The sequence below is a fragment of the Magallana gigas genome, chromosome 7 (assembly GCF_963853765.1).
Source record: "Magallana gigas chromosome 7, xbMagGiga1.1, whole genome shotgun sequence".
NCBI lineage: Eukaryota > Metazoa > Mollusca > Bivalvia > Ostreida > Ostreidae > Magallana > Magallana gigas.
The window spans coordinates 38,105,119-38,116,423 of record NC_088859.1 but is presented as its reverse complement, the minus strand read 5'-3'; the positions used below and the strand labels follow the sequence as shown (position 1 = coordinate 38,116,423).

The 11,305-nt window shown below is 36.8% G+C and overlaps 3 long non-coding RNA genes across 4 annotated transcripts; all 3 read right to left on the bottom strand.

The window, feature by feature from the left end:
* Positions 1-1,722: 1,722 nt before the first annotated feature.
* On the bottom strand, positions 1,723-2,756 carry LOC136270202 (uncharacterized). Its single transcript, XR_010707940.1, has 2 exons — positions 2,674-2,756; positions 1,723-2,500 (listed from the first exon to the last, which is right to left on the bottom strand). It is a non-coding gene; the product is annotated as an uncharacterized lncRNA (long non-coding RNA).
* Positions 2,757-2,772: 16 nt separating this feature from the next.
* Positions 2,773-5,921, bottom strand: LOC117684143 (uncharacterized). Its single transcript, XR_010707939.1, has 5 exons — positions 4,551-5,921; positions 4,194-4,413; positions 3,798-4,059; positions 3,133-3,639; positions 2,773-2,884 (listed from the first exon to the last, which is right to left on the bottom strand). It is a non-coding gene; the product is annotated as an uncharacterized lncRNA (long non-coding RNA).
* A 114-nt stretch (positions 5,922-6,035) lies between these two features.
* Positions 6,036-9,536, bottom strand: LOC136270258 (uncharacterized). Of its 2 annotated transcripts, XR_010708016.1 has the most exons (4): positions 8,789-9,536; positions 7,806-7,862; positions 6,538-7,384; positions 6,036-6,352 (listed from the first exon to the last, which is right to left on the bottom strand). It is a non-coding gene; the product is annotated as an uncharacterized lncRNA (long non-coding RNA). The 2 variants fall into 2 exon arrangements; XR_010708015.1 differs by lacking the exon at positions 8,789-9,536 and having other exon boundaries at positions 6,037-6,352; positions 7,806-8,309.
* Between the last annotated feature and the right edge of the window lie 1,769 nt (positions 9,537-11,305).

Here is an 11,305-nt window from a genome sequence, read left to right as displayed (position 1 = left end):
ATCGCCGTGAATTTTCGCTTATAACTCAGCGGTAACATTTTTCTGCGATCATCTCCGCCGTCCGATCGGTCACTCGATTTATTAGCTTACTGCTGATTCAACCAAAACGGCCCATAACATCGTTTATTAATAAAAATATCTCCTCATTCTGCATCTACTGCTGCTGATTTGCGACAAAAGGCTAAAGGGTGGACGGAAGTTGACATCTTTGCGTCATCTTTTGGGATATCCCTTTTCTGATTGGTGCATTTTTTCCCTAATAAAATACTATTATGCATATTCAAATGGCGGTCATTTTTGAATTCTGTATTGCGTGCAAATAAGAAACGATGGAAGTGGATCACTTTTACTGGTAATTATGAGTTATAATAACATGTTCCTGTATGTAATTATATACACAAAGTACACACGGGCGTCTGACGATATTATTTTTCTCGTAATATAAGAGAATTATAATTTATAATTGACAGGTGCCCGTACATATACACACAAACATACAAAATCTACGTATTAATGGTTGCAACTCGGACACTTGATGATTTATTAGGTAGAAGCTTGTTTAATGGGGTGAGAGGGACTGTAATTTTAAGGACAAAAATATTTAAAAGCATAAGCATTCAAGTAGATCTAGCTTTTTTTCTTTCCAGGTATTGGGGGGGGGGGGGGTCTAAACAACGCAATTGTATATATATATATATATATATATATATATAAATACCCATTGCAAAAATGTGGAGAACCTAGAGACACACCCAACAGGCACCTGACGTTATCGGTGATTTTTTTTATTGTGAGAAAAAATATGACGTCAGGTGCCTGTGACCCCCCCCCCCCCCCCCCACTCCTGTTAAGTCATGCAAGTACCATTAGAAAAGCCAGGTGAACATTTTTGGGCTTCTGCTGAGTTGTTCAACACATAAATTCCTGCATTTTATCACATATCATTCAACTGGCACATATAAGCTAATTAATCCAATGAACTTTTATTTCATACATTGATTTTACTATAAAACAATCTTTTAAAATAAATACGATCTATTAATAATTACATTTATAACATTTTGAAAATGTGCATATATACCTGGGGGCCATAAAACTTTGAAGAGCTCATTTTACATTAAAGACTATATAGCAAGCAAGTAATTAAAGTGGAAAATTAAGACTAAGATCAAAAGTGAGCTCATCTAAGTTTTATGGCCCCGGGACCTAACTTTTGGGCCACAAACTTTGTCGAAGTCAATTTTGATCCTAGTCTAACTTTACAAAAAGCATATACCAGGCTCATGGGCCATAAAACTTAGACGAGTTCACTTCTGATCCAAGTCTCACCTTTTACAAAAAGAACATATTGTTGAGAAGTGAGACAGATCAAGTGAGCTCGTCTAAGTTTTATGGCCCTGGGGCCGGTAGTGTGAAAAAGTGAGACCGAGACCATAAGGGAATTTGTCTAGGTGTTATGGCAGGCTGTTACCATTAATAACTTTCAATAAACGACATGAACATACTGGAAGGTCACTGTGATACAAAATATTTCTTCCCAAACAATGTACATTAAACAATGTACATGTACACTGAACAATGTACATTGAACAACATGTACATTGAACAATGTAAATGTATATTGAACAACGTGCATGTACATTTCTATTCCCAAATAATTTGATTTAAATAAATATGCATGTAGCATTAGCCTGCTGTTTAGATGAAATAAAGTGTTAAAGATTCAAAATTACACAATTTTAATTTCAAATCAATATTGCCATGTTAGCTTTGATCATATTACATGTACAACATAGTTCTTTGAAATCTACAATATACCCCAAATTTTAAATCAATTACCGTATGCTGATTGGTATTTTGAAAAATAAAAAAATTTCTTTCAAGATTTCCTTCTGTTTTAGTTGACACTTCACTACATGTACTTAATTATAAAGATACTGTATGGAATTTCCTAATTTGTTGTTGACATTATAAGGCTGTACAGAGTAACAATGCGTGAACACCTTTAATTTTTCCATATACAACTATACAACTAGTTTTTGACACAAGTACAATTATTTTCAAACTATTTTACATAAATAAGTAACCTCATAATTTTTAACATGCAGGTTGCATCAGCATTACATTGAAGATAAAGATTCATTTGTACCAGTAGAAGATGTAGTAGAAACTTTCCGCAAACATTTTGGCCAACAAAAAGATGTTGCCATACTGATTGGTCGACTTGTTTCAAGTACATTTAAGGGGGTAAAAAAAGAAAGAATACGTCAAAAGGGCAACTGGTCACAAAGACTGCACGTTTACAAGGGAATGGCTACCCGTTCTTGTGTTCTTATTCCTGCAAACTTGCAGAGCATTTCAAAGTACATTCCGGAGGATTTTTTCCTAATACGGAGTTCATCCACCTCAGCTGTCTATGGAAGAGACACCTCGCTGATTTGCAATGGTTTCAAAGTCTTGATGGAGGTGATGATCCATGAGGATGGGTCTATTCAGATATCTGTTGGAAATAAAATAAAAACATTGAAAGACCTTGACAAGATTGATCTGAATTCCCTTAAAGTCAATTCATTTTTTTGCTTGCTTAAATCTTTTCGCTTCTGTGAGGGAGTAGACGCAAAACTGACTTCCAAAGAAAATAAAGAGAACATCATTCTACAAACAAATGCTCACCATAACTGTACTGCATTCTCTCCACAGTGCATCAAAGTGTTGCCATTGAATTCTAAAAGGGAAACCATCACATGTCATCACTGTAAAAGTATGCGGCACAAGGATTCTGATGAACCAGAACTGCCCATAGAAAAACCACCATTTCCACCTCCTCCTCCTCCGTCTCTTCCTCCACCATCTTCAGCCATCAACAGTATTCTGAACACCCCAACTGAAATAGTGAACTATCTTAAACAGGTGGCACCATATTTAGTAGAGGGACAACTTGCACTAATAAAATCCCAACTAATGAATTCAAGTGTCAGCAGTGTGAAATCTAGGAAATGGGATTTTGACATTATGCAGTTAGCATTATCTATTTGGACAAGAAGTCCCAGGGCTTATGAACAACTATGTTTCAGTAAAAAGTTAATTCTACCATGTGTAAACACATTATCTAAATATAAAAACTCTGTTTACCAAACTCCTGGGGTGAATGACACCATGCTTCAGTGGATGTTTATGCAGGCAAAAAATGATAACATTCCACATGAAGGTTACTATGGAGGCCTAATTTTGGATGAAATGGCCATACAAGAAGACATACAGATAAAACGTCATGGGGGATCTAGCAAATTTGTAGGAATGCCTGATTTGGGAGATGAGGGTAACCAATTGCAGTCCTCTAAATACCAAATGGCAAACCATGTCATTCAATTCATGTTTCATGGCCTGACAGGTTTCCGCTTTCTTGTTGCCCACTATCCCACCACTCAAGCCAATGCGCCACAAATATATACAATGTTTTGGGATGTAGTCCAGGCACTTGAACAATGGGGGTTCCATGTGATTTATACCTCTTTAGATGGAGCATCTAACAACAGATCTTTCATAAATATGCATTTTCCATCACCATCATCTGACATGGCTGGCTTTAATCCATTCTGTGATGCCCATCCAGTAGTCTTCATTGCAGACCCATCACACCTGTTTAAAAAAATCAGGAACAATATTCTGAGCAGTGGTACATGTAAATGGCACACAAGACTTCTAAAGATTGATGGGTGTGTAACAACATGGAAAACATTTATTGATGCCTATGACTGGGATAAAAAGCATGGTCTCTCTATCCATCAAAAACTTACCTCTCAACATCTTCATCCAAACCAGGCTGAGAAGATGAGAAATCACCTTGCTGAGGAATGTCTCAATTCAGATATGCTGCATCTCATGAAACAGTTCAAGGAAAGTTTGTGTGAAAATTCCTCCGCAGCTTCCCTCTGTGATGGGCCCATCAAATGACTGGAGCAGACTAGTCGTTTGATTGCCATATTTCATGATCGACGTCCCATTGCAGACCTGAAGGATGAACGCCTTGAACATCTTTCAAGTGCCCTTCTCTTCTTTCTTCAGTGGGAAAAAGATACTTCAGATGTAAAAAACTTGATGTCACATGAAACACGAGAAGACTTAAAGGTTCTTCTGTATGGATTTCAAAAATTATGTACAATTGTTGTGAATGATATAAATTACATACTTACCCCTGGATTCATCAACAGCGATATTGTGGAAAATATATTTTCTCAGCAAAGGGGGCTCCATCACGGTGCTGGGAGCAATCCAAATTATCAGCAATACTGTACTGCAACAAATAGCATTACCCTTTGCCAGAATTTAGTTTCCAAAAAATCAAATGCTGCAAGAAGGAAATCAAACACCCATGGAGGATCAGCCCTTCCGTTCAAACAGCTGTGCAATAATCTGAACATAAAACAAAACCAATAAAAATCTTAACAAAACTGATAAAATTCATTAAATACATCAATTAATTTGTTGCATTATTTATCTTAATTATTCTTATTTGAAGCTTTGGTAAAATTGAATATTACATAGTTTACCTTACTAAGATTGACAATAACTGAGGACCTCAGAGACTCAACTCAACATCTGGATTTGGCATCTTCTCAGATTTCAAAATAGCATTCCTTAAAATATCACACTGAACTTCCTTCTTGTCAGATTGCTTTAGCTTAGTGTTGTAAAACTTTCCCAAAATTAACAGTTCTTTCTTCTTAAATGTATTTAGTATTCCTGAATTTTCAAGTAAAGCGGCCTTAAGTTTTAAATGATACGCTTCTCTGTTTGAACATGTAGTTTTAAGCAAAGCATCAATGGAAATGTCCGTATTTGTTGTGGAGGTTTGAGCTTTTCCTTTTGTTAAAACCTTTTTTCTAAGCTCCATAGATTTCTTTTGTCCGATATCTTCTAAAAGTTTTTTCCGGTATTCGGAGTCTGTGACTCTCAAGTAGGATTGCACAATGTCTTCAAATAAACAGACTATTGCTGAAGCTCCATCTATCATGTCAGACACTATCAAAGAACAATCATCTGAATCTGAATCTAAAGTAAACATACTGGTCTGCAGTTTAGAAAATAAACTAGTCCATAAACTGAACAATTTTTCGTTCTTAAGTACTGTCGAGTGAATATGCTGCAGCATGTTCTGTCCATGAATCCTAAGTTGATCTTCACTATATAAAGGAATTCGAATTTTCTCTAATTCCAAGAAAAATTCAAATGTATTGTCTGATATGTTTGTAAGGCCACATGACAAATTTTGTTTTCTTTTGACATCAATTATACTGCGAGAATACTTAGAGCATTCAACATCAGCTTGAGAAACAATAGTGGTTTGAAGCAATGAAACTTTAACTTTTGCTTGTTGGTTGTAGATTTGCCCAAAATTTCTCAAGTCATTTCGCACCAAGTTAGTATTATGATACTTCACTTTTGCCACAGCACGACCCCCAACATAACGTATTTTGCCATGTGCAAAGTCAGATATACATATATCACAAGATGTTTTGAGCTGGTCTGACTCTTTAGGTGTCTGTGATGTAATGATGTTCTTTCGAACAGCTGTAGCAATACTTCCACAGAGTAAGTAATTAACATTTCGACTTTGAAAAAGAGATTTGCATAACGCATTGTATTCCGGAGACTGCATAAAGGTATGATAGCTCGAATAAAATGAATTCCAATTTTTCACTGTTTGAGAAGTACTACAATGCTCATTCTTCATTAATTCTATCTTTTGTGACAAAATTTTCACAAAATCCACAAATAGATGGAATTTCCCCTCAATATAATCTATGTCAGCATTCAGTCCCTTCTGTTTGTCTGATAAAGGGTATGGAGCCCTCATTTCATTGAGCAAACGTCTTGTATCCTGTTGATGACCTTGACCATCACTTGTATTTGTGCTTGTGCTCTCAAACTGAAATGTATATATGGAATGCAAATGCCTGACTAAATTATTTTTCCTTGGGGGGGGGGGGGGGGGGGGGGATATGGTATTTAAAATGTCCTGTATCATGCAGTGGTAATTTTAAGTTGCAACAAGTTTCTTTCAATCCCATTCACATTCATATATATCTGTTAATTATTGTTAGTGTCTATTGATTCAAAAAATGTTCAAAATATTAGCATTAATGATTCATGTATAAAATTGATATTGCAGATTCTAAAATGATTTCATGATTTGAAAAGTAATCAAAATTAAAAGCATTGTGCTAACCCTTTCTAGCTCTTCCATCATTTTAATGTCATCTTCATCAAAGTCAGACTCATCAGAATTTTCAGCTACATATATATCACAGGTAGGAAAGAATTCCTCTTCAAATATGTCATCTTCAAACACCTGTAAAAATAATAAAAATTAAATAAGACATATTATAAATTTGACATTATTTCTTTATAGACACATCAATTCAATACTTTAAAAAAAATCTCACGATCTATCATTTAATGTTTATTAAAGCATGAAACATCCTAAAAAAAGAATGATAACATAATTATGTAATAATTAAACAGATATGCACATACTTTTCGGCAGCAAGATAAATCTTCTAAAGCAGGAGCTCCTGACGATGCACAGTAATCATTCACAGCCTGAGGGTGCTGCTTGCTGCATTTGGGATCGTAGTTCTTGATGCAGAGTCCTTCACGGTCTGTTGAACGTCCAACAGCAACACCTATCTGACCTGCCTGGAATATGTTTTTAGTCAACAATAACACAGGGCAAAGTTAATCCCTGAGATTTATGGACAGTCATGGCAAAAGCCAAACATATTGGATATTGTTTTCTTTCAGCTACTGTAATACATTGAGAAGGGTCATACACACTAAATGTCACTTTGCTTAATTTTATTATTTTGTCTTCAAACTTCACAGTGGGCCCATCATCTTCCAACTTGAAAACAGTGCCAAGTAAACCATTGACTAAAGTGTCAGAAAGGTTCCTAATCAGCATTACTGGAGCACCTTCTTTAAGAAGAAGAACCTTATTTGCATTCATCTTGCGGAGATATTTTTGTTCGCCTTCTTCTTCGGCAACGTAGCTTGTTGATTCTCCTTGCATTTTGTGTAGTTCTGTCATGTTAAAGCAATCCACTTCAAAATTTGTTCCAAAGAGAACACATGGATTGTTTCTTGACAAGGGTCTCTCTAGTGCAAGCATCAGCTGGTTAGTTTGATGACTTGGAACCCCCCGTTCTAATTCATTGATGGCTAAGATCAGGTCTTTGTCACTCTGGCGAATAACAGTTTTGAGTGTAATAATGTGTGGAACAGTCTTTCTCCATGTATCTGAAGCAAATGCGTGATCTCCCGGATCCCTGTAGATGTCATTTGGAACTGGTGGTAATTGGAAAAAATCACCAACACAGACAACCTATTATAGTTAAAAAATTCATTCAATTGTGAAGCTTCAAATGTTGTGTCTCCAATGGGAAGAAATAGTGAAAAATTCTACTGACCCAGGAGTAATTCTCATCTATAGTAGCATTTCTCGCCAGTGCATTGAAACTGCATTAATCAGCACATGAAATTACATTGTGGCGAGAAATGGAACTTTGTGAGAATTGGTCTTAGGCCAGTAATATGTGGTACATGTAAATGTTTTTACAACCTTATTAAATTTCAGGCCTTTGGGAAGCTGTTTAAGATTTTTAACTCAAAATTAAGATGAGCTAAAATGCTATCGAGGTGTAATTGAAATTAGGATATAAGAATTCTACAGTCTAATATTTTTTGGACAAATGTGTCCTCCCAGCTCCCGTAGGCCTGCATGTTTAAAAGATTTCCATACTAACCTGCAATCCACCAAAATAAAGACTGGGATCTTTAACTGATCTACAGATAAACTCAAGCTGAAAAAAAAAGATGCATAATCTTATAGGTATTTTTTTTTTTTTGGTAGCTTGAAAAATGCACTAAATAATAAAAGATACAACAAAATAAACCATATTAACAAAATAGTTTGGTGGGCTTGAGCTCAAAATATCAGTATTAGAATCTTGCCTCAAGTAATCTAAACACAAACCGTATTTTGATGTGAAACAGTTAAGTACTGTAACTGGGCTTTCCTTAGGTATCAATTAGTCAATCATGTTTTGTTTATTCACATGATTTCAGAAATTATAACAATTATCGATATTACCGGAAATGAGGCTGTGTAAAATTAAAATCAAAAGGAACCTAGACTATCCCGTTCAAGCACAGGCACGTACCCGACGTTAAATATTTTTCTCATAATAAAAAAATACCCTGTATCTAATAATACATACATACAGTGCACAGGCACCTGACGTTATACATTTTTCTCATAATAAAAATAAATACCCTATATCTAATACATGTAATACACGTGTATTATTAGATATAGGGTATTTATTTTTATTATGAGAAAAATGTGTAACGTCAGGTGCCTGTGATACAGTGTATTATTAGAAACATGGTATTTATTTTTATTATGAGAAAATTATAAAACGTCAGTTGCCTGTGGTTTTCTATTATGTGCATTTAGAAAATGATAAATAATTTGTTTACATTATGCAATAGAGGGTTGGGCCCTTGATTAAATTAGTGAACAACAATAAACCATGATAAACATATAAAACTTAATATATAACTAAATATCTATATAAAAATATAATATATGTTGTTTCTTATATATGCTGTTTGGTTGATATATTCATTCTCTAGTTACACCATGATATATACTAACATCCGCTAACAGAATGCACTTATGAATTTTTGCAACATCTGTATATAGCTTTAAGAAAATCACACGCACCTGCTCAAAAACTTTCCGACTGATCATGCTGATTTCATCAATAATCAAAACGTTACACGTTTTAATTCTGTTTCGAGTTTCTTCACTTATAATACGCAAAAGATGCTGGTTTTCAAATCTCCCATCCATTAGTCCAGCCCAATGGTGAATAGTTGTGGCTCCCGTGAACTGTCGGGCTGCAAGTCCCGTGCTTGCAGTAACAGAAACGTTTTTGTTATTAAGTTTCTTGAGCGTTTCTTTTATAAGATATGATTTCCCAGTCCCTGCTTGCCCCAAAACGACACAACTGTGTCCACTTTTGATAAATTCTAAGGCCTGTGATTGTTCGTAGTTCAACATGGCTGTTTTTCCCGCAATACTTCAACGTCACGCAAGTGTATCTGTTAACCAATCAGATTTAAGAAGGGAATCCCCATTTACATACAGATGTCAACTTCCGTCCACCCTTTAGCCTTTTGTCGCAAATCAGCAGCAGTAGATGCAGAATGAGGAGATATTTTTATTAATAAACGATGTTATGGGCCGTTTTGGTTGAATCAGCAGTAAGCTAATATATCGAGTGACCGATCGGACGGCGGAGATGATCGCAGAAAAATGTTACCGCTGAGTTATAAGCGAAAATTCACGGCGATGTGACAGTTTTAAAAAAATCCAAGATGGCGGGGATGGGTACCTTGTGTATTATTAGGTAAGCGGTGTATTATTTTTATTATGAGAAAAATATATGACGTCAGGTGCCTGTGCTTTTAATGAAAATGGCTCCAATACAGCACGAGGACTAAGACAATAATGATCTTTCAGAACAGGAGAGCTTTTTAGATGACCATCGGTCATTGTTAGCTCGTACATAATAATAGTCGTAACATTACATAATGGCGCTACCTGTTTTCTCCTTTTTTTTTGCATAATTGTATCCCTACAACTATACTATAATGACACTTTCTGTGATTGATCCAAATAGGTGTAAAAGTAAAGTTTACAAAAGGTGGTAATATCACCTACTAAATGACAAGATCAATTAGAAATCAAACATAATCAATTAACATAACTGAATTGTCACTAAGACACAACATAGTCCTTTAAAAAGGCTGGCGGCTTCCTTGTACTTTGAGGGCAACTTGAGGCCTGCTCTTCAATCGTTGTTCTCTTCGTCATCCTCTGTATAGGCGTTCTGTGGAGTTTCTTGTTCCGCCTCTATGGCACACGGCGGAGTAGAGAGTACTTCTGGAATAGGTGGGGATCCGGGGTTGTAGGTGTCGCGGTGTGGGTTGTCAAAGATATTGGGCTCGGGCATACGAGGTTTGGTTGTCGCATCTTCTTCCTGATCATCATCTTCATGAACGAAATGTTGCTGGTGTTTGGGTGGTAAGGTCGGTAAGTCTGTTGGAACGCAGAAACATTCGTTGGTCTTGACCTTGTAAGAGTGCGATCTGAGTTGTTGACCGGCAAACTTTTTGATATATAACCACTCGTCATTTTTTGAATACAAATAGACAAGATCTCCAATAGACGGTACATGAAGGGGGCGTGGTCCTTTCGAGTTGGCCTTCGAGAGTGCACTACTGATGTGGTTCGAATCTCGCTTGGCTTGTTTTTGAACGATAATGTCCTTGTCACACATGGGGAGCTGCTCATGAGTGAACTGGTTCCTTTGTGTGTACATTTCTCGTGCTGATAGTCCACCATCTCTGATACGAGAGTTCAGTCGTGCTACGGCTGTAGACTGGCTAAGTTGTGAGACTGGGCCTCCTCCAGGTTCTTGTCTCAGTATTTCCTCCTCGAGTTCTGCAATGTCTTTTTCTGCAACTGGATTTTTATTGACATTCTTCACCCGGCCGATTTCCAGGTTGATGCGATAGCGATCTAAGAGAGCATCCTCACGTAGGGCGAGAAACCCAGGGGTAGGATCGACACGTATAACTGCTCTTGGTCCATCGAGTGGGTGTAGGTCCATGCACGAGAGGAGAAGAGCTTCACGTAAGGTTTGTGCTTTTTCATCGTCTATGAGTCGAGCTGCCGTATAAGCAGTTACAGTTTCTCGTACGACTGGAATTAACTGACGGTTTTGTTTTATCACATCTGCAGCAAAGTTAATTCCAATGACATCCGGAGAATGGTCGGATGACTGTTCTGTGTAGGTCATTGGAAACTTTTTCAGTGAGACGCACGTGTGACATGAGTCGCATATACGATCAATCGCCTGTGATAAATCCAAAGCGAAGAAATTTCGCCTAATAACTAACATCATCTGATGTTTAGTTGGGTGATCCAAACGTATGTGAAGTGTAGTTACCAGGCCATCTAAGACGCTGCGTGGGACTATGATCAGCTCTGCAGGTGGTTGTAGTGGGTCAGACCTGCGTGCAACGAGTAAGCCGTCCTTTGCTATGGTCGCTACATTCAGGTAACGTTTAACGTCTCGGATATTTGTGAGTTTCTTTGACGGTCTGGTACCTTATTTGAGATGCGCGTGTGTCCGTCTAAGATCTGGGCAATCGGTTTGGATATTGATCCATG